The following is a 7678-nucleotide window of genomic DNA, read 5'->3' on the forward strand; positions in this document are numbered from 1 at the left end:
AAGATATTGCCCTGCATGCATTAATTTCATCATGCTAATAAAGTTCCCTGTTATAAAATGCAAAAACATATTAATCTGTCTAATGCAATATAAGAAACATATATATCTTTCTTGCAAAATGATACATCAGCATTTCATTTCTATTTCAAGACTTAAGTGGGTAAAGTATATTAGAACAGAAAGTAACAAGCTATAATCTTCAGTGAACACAATAACATAACTAAGTGCCAACAAATTTTCCTGTGAGTAATTGCAGCTATTGTAATTTATAAACATTCTATTACCTTGGAATTTGCATAACAATGCAAGACTGCTCATTTCTAAACACTGAACACTGAAATAGAAGTATATCCATCTCGTCTTTTCTGCAAAATTCAGGGAGGCCACTGCTGGCTCCATTTAACTCTCTTGGAGCACCTAGCACATGTGGACTGATGGAAACATTTAATAAAGATGCAGACGTGACTGAAAATGACCAGCCAGGATCTCCAGGACACAATCTGTGTCATACAGCAGAAATCTATAAGGACTTGTTGAATGAAGTAGGAGGGGAGCTCTATTGTCTTACTCAAGAGTAATAAGCTCTATTTATAGGTCCAGGATCTATCCTGGAGACCCTTTTCCCTTCCGCCCTCCTTTTGCCCTCCTGAGCTTGTACAGGTACCATCTCTATGTCTAAGTGAGGAATTCAAAGCAGGGATGCCTCATTTTCCCCTTGATTAGCACCCCTCACCTCTACTTCACTAACTTTCCTGTCCTACATTGATGATGGGACAAATTGGCATGATCTATTTCTTCCCCTTCAACCCCAAGTTCCCTACTGGCTTGTTCTGCTTTCAGAATATTAAATGTGAAGAGCTTACTAATTGTTAAAATCTCAGTGAAAAAATGAGTCATGTGATTAAAACTAATATGTGCCTTTCTCCCTTCTGTCTCCAAGGACTCATTCAAAACTGTCAACTCTTTATTAAAGCAACGCCTTGACTTTCTAGAGAAAATGACTTCACGGTGTTACTGCCAACCGTGGGAAGCCCAGTCATTCTAACGAATTTTTTTAAGTTTCTGCAGCTTAATTAAACCCTAAGCAAATTAAACACATCACCCTCTTCTGCAGGTAAAGCAGAATGTTCATATACCCACTGTTGGGGCAGTTCAATGCATCTGTACACAAAGAGCCTGGGCTCTTCCCTGAACACTGGTCAAAGGAAAGCATTGTACAAGCTAAAGCCCATCCCCATTCAGCACCTGGGGGTTTGTCCACACCAACCAGGCAGGATTGCTCAGCTCTCTCGGGAAATGTGGCATTCACACATACAATATAGTACTGGCTGGAGGCCTAGCAAACAGTCACAGGAGTGCGGAGGATTTATAGACTGAAAATGAGCACTTAGACAGCAGCTCCGAGTTGTCTCAGAAAACATGTGTGTGGCGACTGAACTGTGGGAGGCCTATGTGGGGCCCCCAGAGCTTGGCAGAACCTCTAGTGGGGACCCAGTGTGTATGTGAACATATCAGAGCTATAAATCTGGTAACAAAACACTCCTTTGTGACCTTATGAAGATTGTGAAAGACAAAGGCATTTTAAGATTGCAATGTCAGGAAAGAGGGAGGCCATTTGGAAAGCTGACTTTCATATTGCTGATTTTCAACTGCTTCTAGGCTTCTTGGGTATACGTAGAAAAAGCCAGAGTGGGGCTTCACCTACAGCCCTACAAGACAGCTATGTCCACAAGGCATGACCTTCTGGAGAGAGCCGCACCTCTGAAGGTGAACACATTAATTTGATGACAGTTTCTTGTTCAGTTCAAAACACTGGCCAAGGACATCCCTTTAAAATTTACAATGAAACTAAAAAAAAATTATCCAGCCAAAATTTTACCCCATTTCATTAAATTTTATAGTCTTCATTAATTACAGGGTCACATTCAGAAAGCAACAACTAAGCCTACAAGAAGGAAACAGGGGTGGAGGTGGCAGAGCCCAGTAGACAATTAATTGACTGTACTTTGCAATTCAGGACAAAACATTTTATTTACTTGTCCCAACACATACTTAGCCTGCCCTCTGGGCTTTCATAGATCTTTCATTCTGGAATCCAGTTCCAGAGTTTATGGCCTCCAAGGTTTATGGTCCTTCCCAAGGAAGCTCTCTTCACCTATTAATATGCATCATGGTTCTTCTTCTCAGAATGGTGGTTCTTGTGAAAGCTAAGCAATTTTTATATAATACACACCTGAATGGGAACTTTACAATGGATTTGGGTAAGACTTTTGTTTTTTGGTATCAGTTTTACCTGTCTTTATTAAAGAGGTAAAGAAGAAAGAGGGGAAAGGAAGAGACAAAAATAATCCTACTGTAATTTTCATATCAAATAGAGTCCCCTATTGCTTGTCTTGTGATTTCTGGGCAGACTATTGGTCTGAAATTCTAGCCCATTAACAGTTCATTTATCTATACTTAATTTTGCAATGACACCAGAAAGAACAGCAAAAATAACAATAAAGAAAACTCACAGGCCTATTGCTCTGAAACTAAAGTTGCCAGTCATTTTATTTCCCAGCATTTCTCAAGCCCATTTCTTTATTCACCAGCAACTCACCCACCATTATTACAGAAGATTTTTTACCACCCAGGAAAGCAAATGCTGTCATCCTGATTTTGCTGCTCAGAAGATACTTGTCAATTAAAGTCACCTCCAGGTATTAGCTAGGAACAAAGACCAAATTCCAGAGATTCCCCTTGTCTTTCCCAAAATAGAGTTAGAGCTCATTTCCTAAATTTGTTCTGCCATTTACATTTGGACACACTGCAACTTGTAGACATGGGGTTACTATTCACATATTAAAACTTGCTTATTTCCAAATAAACATCTGTAACTTTAAATGCTCATATAGCCACTATATAGATTTAACTAATTCTAAGATATATCTTATATCTTGTGTAAGATATATCTTGAGTAAGCATATTAAACAAATGCCTTTTCAAGTAAGAACTATTTTCAATGCTGCCTTCTGGTTTCTGAGTCATCTCTGTCTCACTCTTATAACTACATGTCCCCCGAAAGCCACCTAGTACCATAACATACGTATATATTTATAAAATGCTAGTAACATTTCATTCCTGCCTCTTTGATATGAAGGTCTTGGAAATACATGTTTTCTATGGACTGCTGTTTTTAACAATAATAGAAAGAAAGGAGTAATAACAATCATGGCAAATATTCCTTGAGTTTTCGTAATGTACCAGGCACTGAGGTAAGCATCTTTCAACATACACAATCTCACTTAATTCTTAATACTCCTGTCTAGAAGGTAGGTACTATTATGATTATTACTATTTTACAGAGGAATAAACTAAGGCATTTGCCTGTGTTCCAGGGATAGCCAAGGATTCAAACTTACATCTTTCCAGTTTCAGCATCCAAGCTCTAAACTGCTATATACCAGGGCATAGAAATAGGACTACCAGCCATAGCTTTGACTCAGAAGAAAAAAACAAAAACAAAAACATAGCACAAATGTGTATAACACATTTAGATTGTATAGTTTAAAACTACAAATATTTTTTCTCTTTGCCAGTATAATACATGCATAATTTGTGAATTAAAACTTAATTGAGTGCACCACAATTGGAAAATTACAAAATACTTAAAACTTACATCAATTCAGCCTCCATTCCATTATCAAGAGAGAGGCTGTTTATGCATTCCTATTCTGGCAATTAAGGACAACTAAGTTTTCTAAAGTGAAGGTTATTTTGACTTTGATAAGTATATAGCTCACTGTCTGATCATAAAGGGCCAGAGCTGAAGATGAATAACAGAGTACTTTGTCCTTCACTTCAGGCATGATGGCTGGACCTCTGCAGTTGTAAATTTTCCAATATTTGATGGCCACAGTGTCAGCAGCAAAATGATGCATAATAAACACAACAATACATTATATGCCACTTCTTGATTTGGTGCCAAGTCAGGGAAGGAAACAGTCTACTTTTGAATGGGTGTTCTGAAGTAATACACAGACAGTGTGTATTGGAGAGATCTGAAGAGGAAAACTCAAGCTGGTTTTTCATCCCACAGTCTCCAAACTATTATTCTTTGAAACTGACTATCTGGAGTGATGTGAACCCCTCTACCACCACCGTTGGGTTGATATCAGGAAGCACAGAGTCCACAGGCTTTCATCTAGCCAGGAAAAAGGAAACAGAGCTTATTTTGAACAGGAAGGAAAAAAGATATGTGATGAAAGTCAAAGAAACAAGCTGCCTAAATCCTTGACAAAGTAGAGATGAAAGAAATGAGCCTGTGAAATAACGTGGATACCTAAAAATCATGTTTCAATCATGTTTTTAATTGTCCATTCTATCCAGAACGTTTGTTGCAAAGTCTAAAACCTTCCTTTACAATGAAAAGAGAAAATACCGTTCTAAGGCATGCATCTATAAAATGGTATTTCTCAGGCACTAAGGAAAATGCAAGCTCTAGAAAGGGAATGATGTGGGAGAGGCACACATGGCTTCAACTGTGACAGCTGTCTCCCCATGCAACCAAATCAGAGACTCTTGTGCAAGTGGGGACCTCAGAAGTCACTGGGTCCAACCCTGACATTTTATAGATGACAGGCTTAAAACTGTTAAGTAACGTGCCCAAGGTCATGCTTGGGGTTGTATTGTCTGAATAACAAACGGCAAATGGACAAAAACAAAACAGATCATAGTCTAAGTTACTCAAAGACTTTCTATAAGGAAAATGGTGGTAATTATGGTCCCTAAGTCCACTTATCTACCAAAGCTTAATATAATACATCCAAGAAATATATATAGATACATATATAATCTATATATGTATGATTGTGTGTATACATATATGTATATATATGTATATGTGTGTATATATATATATATATATATATATACACACACACATTTCCTAAAGCAGGAATTTTTTTTTAAATCAGATATTCTGTGAGACATACTTGCTTTATTCAGTATCAGTTTAGGGTTTCTCACTCAGTCGTTCTTCCTAGAAAGGATATTTGTAAAGTCCAGGATTTCTTCTCAAGGAGTAAAAGCAAAACCAAACATTTGTGTCCCTTTCATTTGAATCTCATGTCAAGTCTGTAAGTGCAAAAGCACTTACATATCAGTCAACCAAATTCTAACTGTCAAATCTAGATGTACAGAGCTTGCAATAGAGAAATGTAGATACTTTCTAGTTTCTCTGCATTCTACCACCTTACCCCAGGAGCTCAAAAATGACTCTACCCTTTTCTGGAAAATAGTACAAAGGAAAATTCCTGGGTTGTTTGGCTTCTCATAGTCCCAGAACTTGGGCTGTATCTGAAAGTTCCAGTTGACATCTGTCCAGCACTGAACACTGGCTCCAGTTCACAAGATGGCCTACCCAAGACTAATCTCCATCTACAAGTACCCTCGGAAGATGGGATGGACTCCATACAGGCCAGAGGCTGTGCATGCTCCCTTTAAATCTTGGAACTTCACCCAGGAAACATTAAGGTGGACATTCAAAATGGTAAAAAGACTCCTTCTGGCCTAAGCATCCCCTCACACACCTCTCAATACCATAACTTACCCATAAAACAATCAGAGTTCAAGACGATAATTATTTCCCTAAGGCCAAGTTCACTATGATCTGGTCTCCAAGAACTTCTAGTTATTATCAACTATTGTGGACCAATCCCAACTATATAATGTTTACAAGTGTTATATTCATTCATATTTCTATAAGTAATATATCTTCTTATTGCCTGCACCCTGGGCAAATTGCCTTCATATTTCCCACTCCCACCCCAGCCTGGAGTAATAGGCAACATTCAAATTGTTCTCTCAGCCCCCATCCCTCTAATGATCACCAACAAAATCCTACCTGCAACCAGGAATCTCACTTCGGAGTATAGTTTCTGAGATAAATCAAAATTTTTCTTCTCCTTCTTCCCATCCTTTCTTGGTCTTCGTTTCATACAGATAATAGCATGTAGAAAAAACATGAAAGGAAAAGTGATACTCACTGAAGAGCAACTCAAGGCATATGTGTGGACACAGGGAGAGGCAACCCCTCCCAATCGGGTGGGTGTGGGTGATAGGTCATGTGTGTATAACCTCAGATCTTTGTTAGCACCAGCAGCTGGAACGCATTTCTCTCTCCAAATAGCAGGCTCCGGAGTTTCTCAGCATCAACAACAAGAGAACCTGTCAAAGAAGTGGGCCGGAGATATCACCCTGCTTCTCATACACATAACTGAAAAAAAAGCAAAAGAAAAATATCATTTCACTGCCAGCCTAGTTTGAGTCTCTCTCTCTCTATATATATATGGGGGGCAATTATGTGTACCGGACTACAGTACTGGCCAGACCCCATGAACACCTAAGGATGAACGAGGCCCAGCCCTGCCCACATGGATATAACAATTTAGACAGAAAGATTTACATAAACGTTCATATGACTAGCTACAAATTCCTAAGCCAATGTCCAAATTAATGTACCAAGAACAACCCTAAAATAGAATAATTTTTCTTTTTTCTTTTAAATAAATATTCCACGTGAAAGCTATCTATTTCAAAACACTCGCCATAATAAGGCAACACATTCTAATTCACAGTTCTGTTTTTCAAGTTTTGAAATCTCATTGTAACTGCTTTCTGAGTAGTTGCGCCAGGAGCGGGGAAAACAGGAGTGGGGAAGGGAGGAGTATTTTCTCCCTAAAATTGTTTAGAATTATAGACTTGTGATGGTAATACAAAAGACACTGTATCTTAATCAGTTCTATTTCTTTAAACATTTCTATAGACATATATCTTCTTATTGCCTGCACCCTGCGTAAACTGCCTTCATATCCCCCGCTGCCCAGCCTCTGCCTGCCACTGTTTCTGAAGGGTGTATTCATCCCAGTAGGCTCAGTGATGTCCAATCTATTCTTTTCACCAGATGCAGAGTCAAATCTAATGAATAAAACAGAGGGTCAAGCCTGGCAATACTACTATAGGGCAGAAAGCAAGTATGGCTTTACACTGAGAGTGTGGTTGTCAAATGCTGCCCCTGACAGCAATACCACCAGAAGAATCACTTCAATGTTTTAAGCAAAAACAGAATTGTTGAAATAGGTGTATAATCTCCTATGTTAATCTAGGCAGACCATGAACAAAAGACTGCAAAATCTCAGTGGTACAATGCAAAAAAAAAAAAAATCCATTTCTCACCCCTGCTGTATTTTTCACATGGATTATCACAAGGACTCTACTCCTTGTGATATCGCACAGGTCTAGGCTGACACAAGCCCCATCTCAACGTTTGCTTCCATGATGGTGGTGGCAGTGTAAGTGGATCTTTTAAAGCTTTCTCCTGGGAGTGACACAAGTCACTTCTGCTCACATTACATTAGTTAAATAAAGTCACATGGCATACCCAACTTCCAAAGTGTTGGAGGAGTAGAACCGTGCCGGGTTTTTGGCAGGAGAAAGGCCGGAATATCGGTGGGTAGCCTCTGACTAATGCCTCTCATGTATTATCATTCTTTAAAGAAGCCAAGAATCATCTGCATGTAAATTTTGGAAAATTAGTTTTAAAAAACATCCTCACTATTATATGGTGACTACCACGTGTTAGATTTCTTTACATGCCAGAGCTACAACACAGTTGAAGAAGCCATTTATTTTTATTTTT

Source organism: Gorilla gorilla, chromosome 4 (assembly GCF_029281585.2).
Source record: "Gorilla gorilla gorilla isolate KB3781 chromosome 4, NHGRI_mGorGor1-v2.1_pri, whole genome shotgun sequence".
In the NCBI taxonomy this organism is placed as follows: Eukaryota; Metazoa; Chordata; class Mammalia; order Primates; family Hominidae; genus Gorilla; species Gorilla gorilla.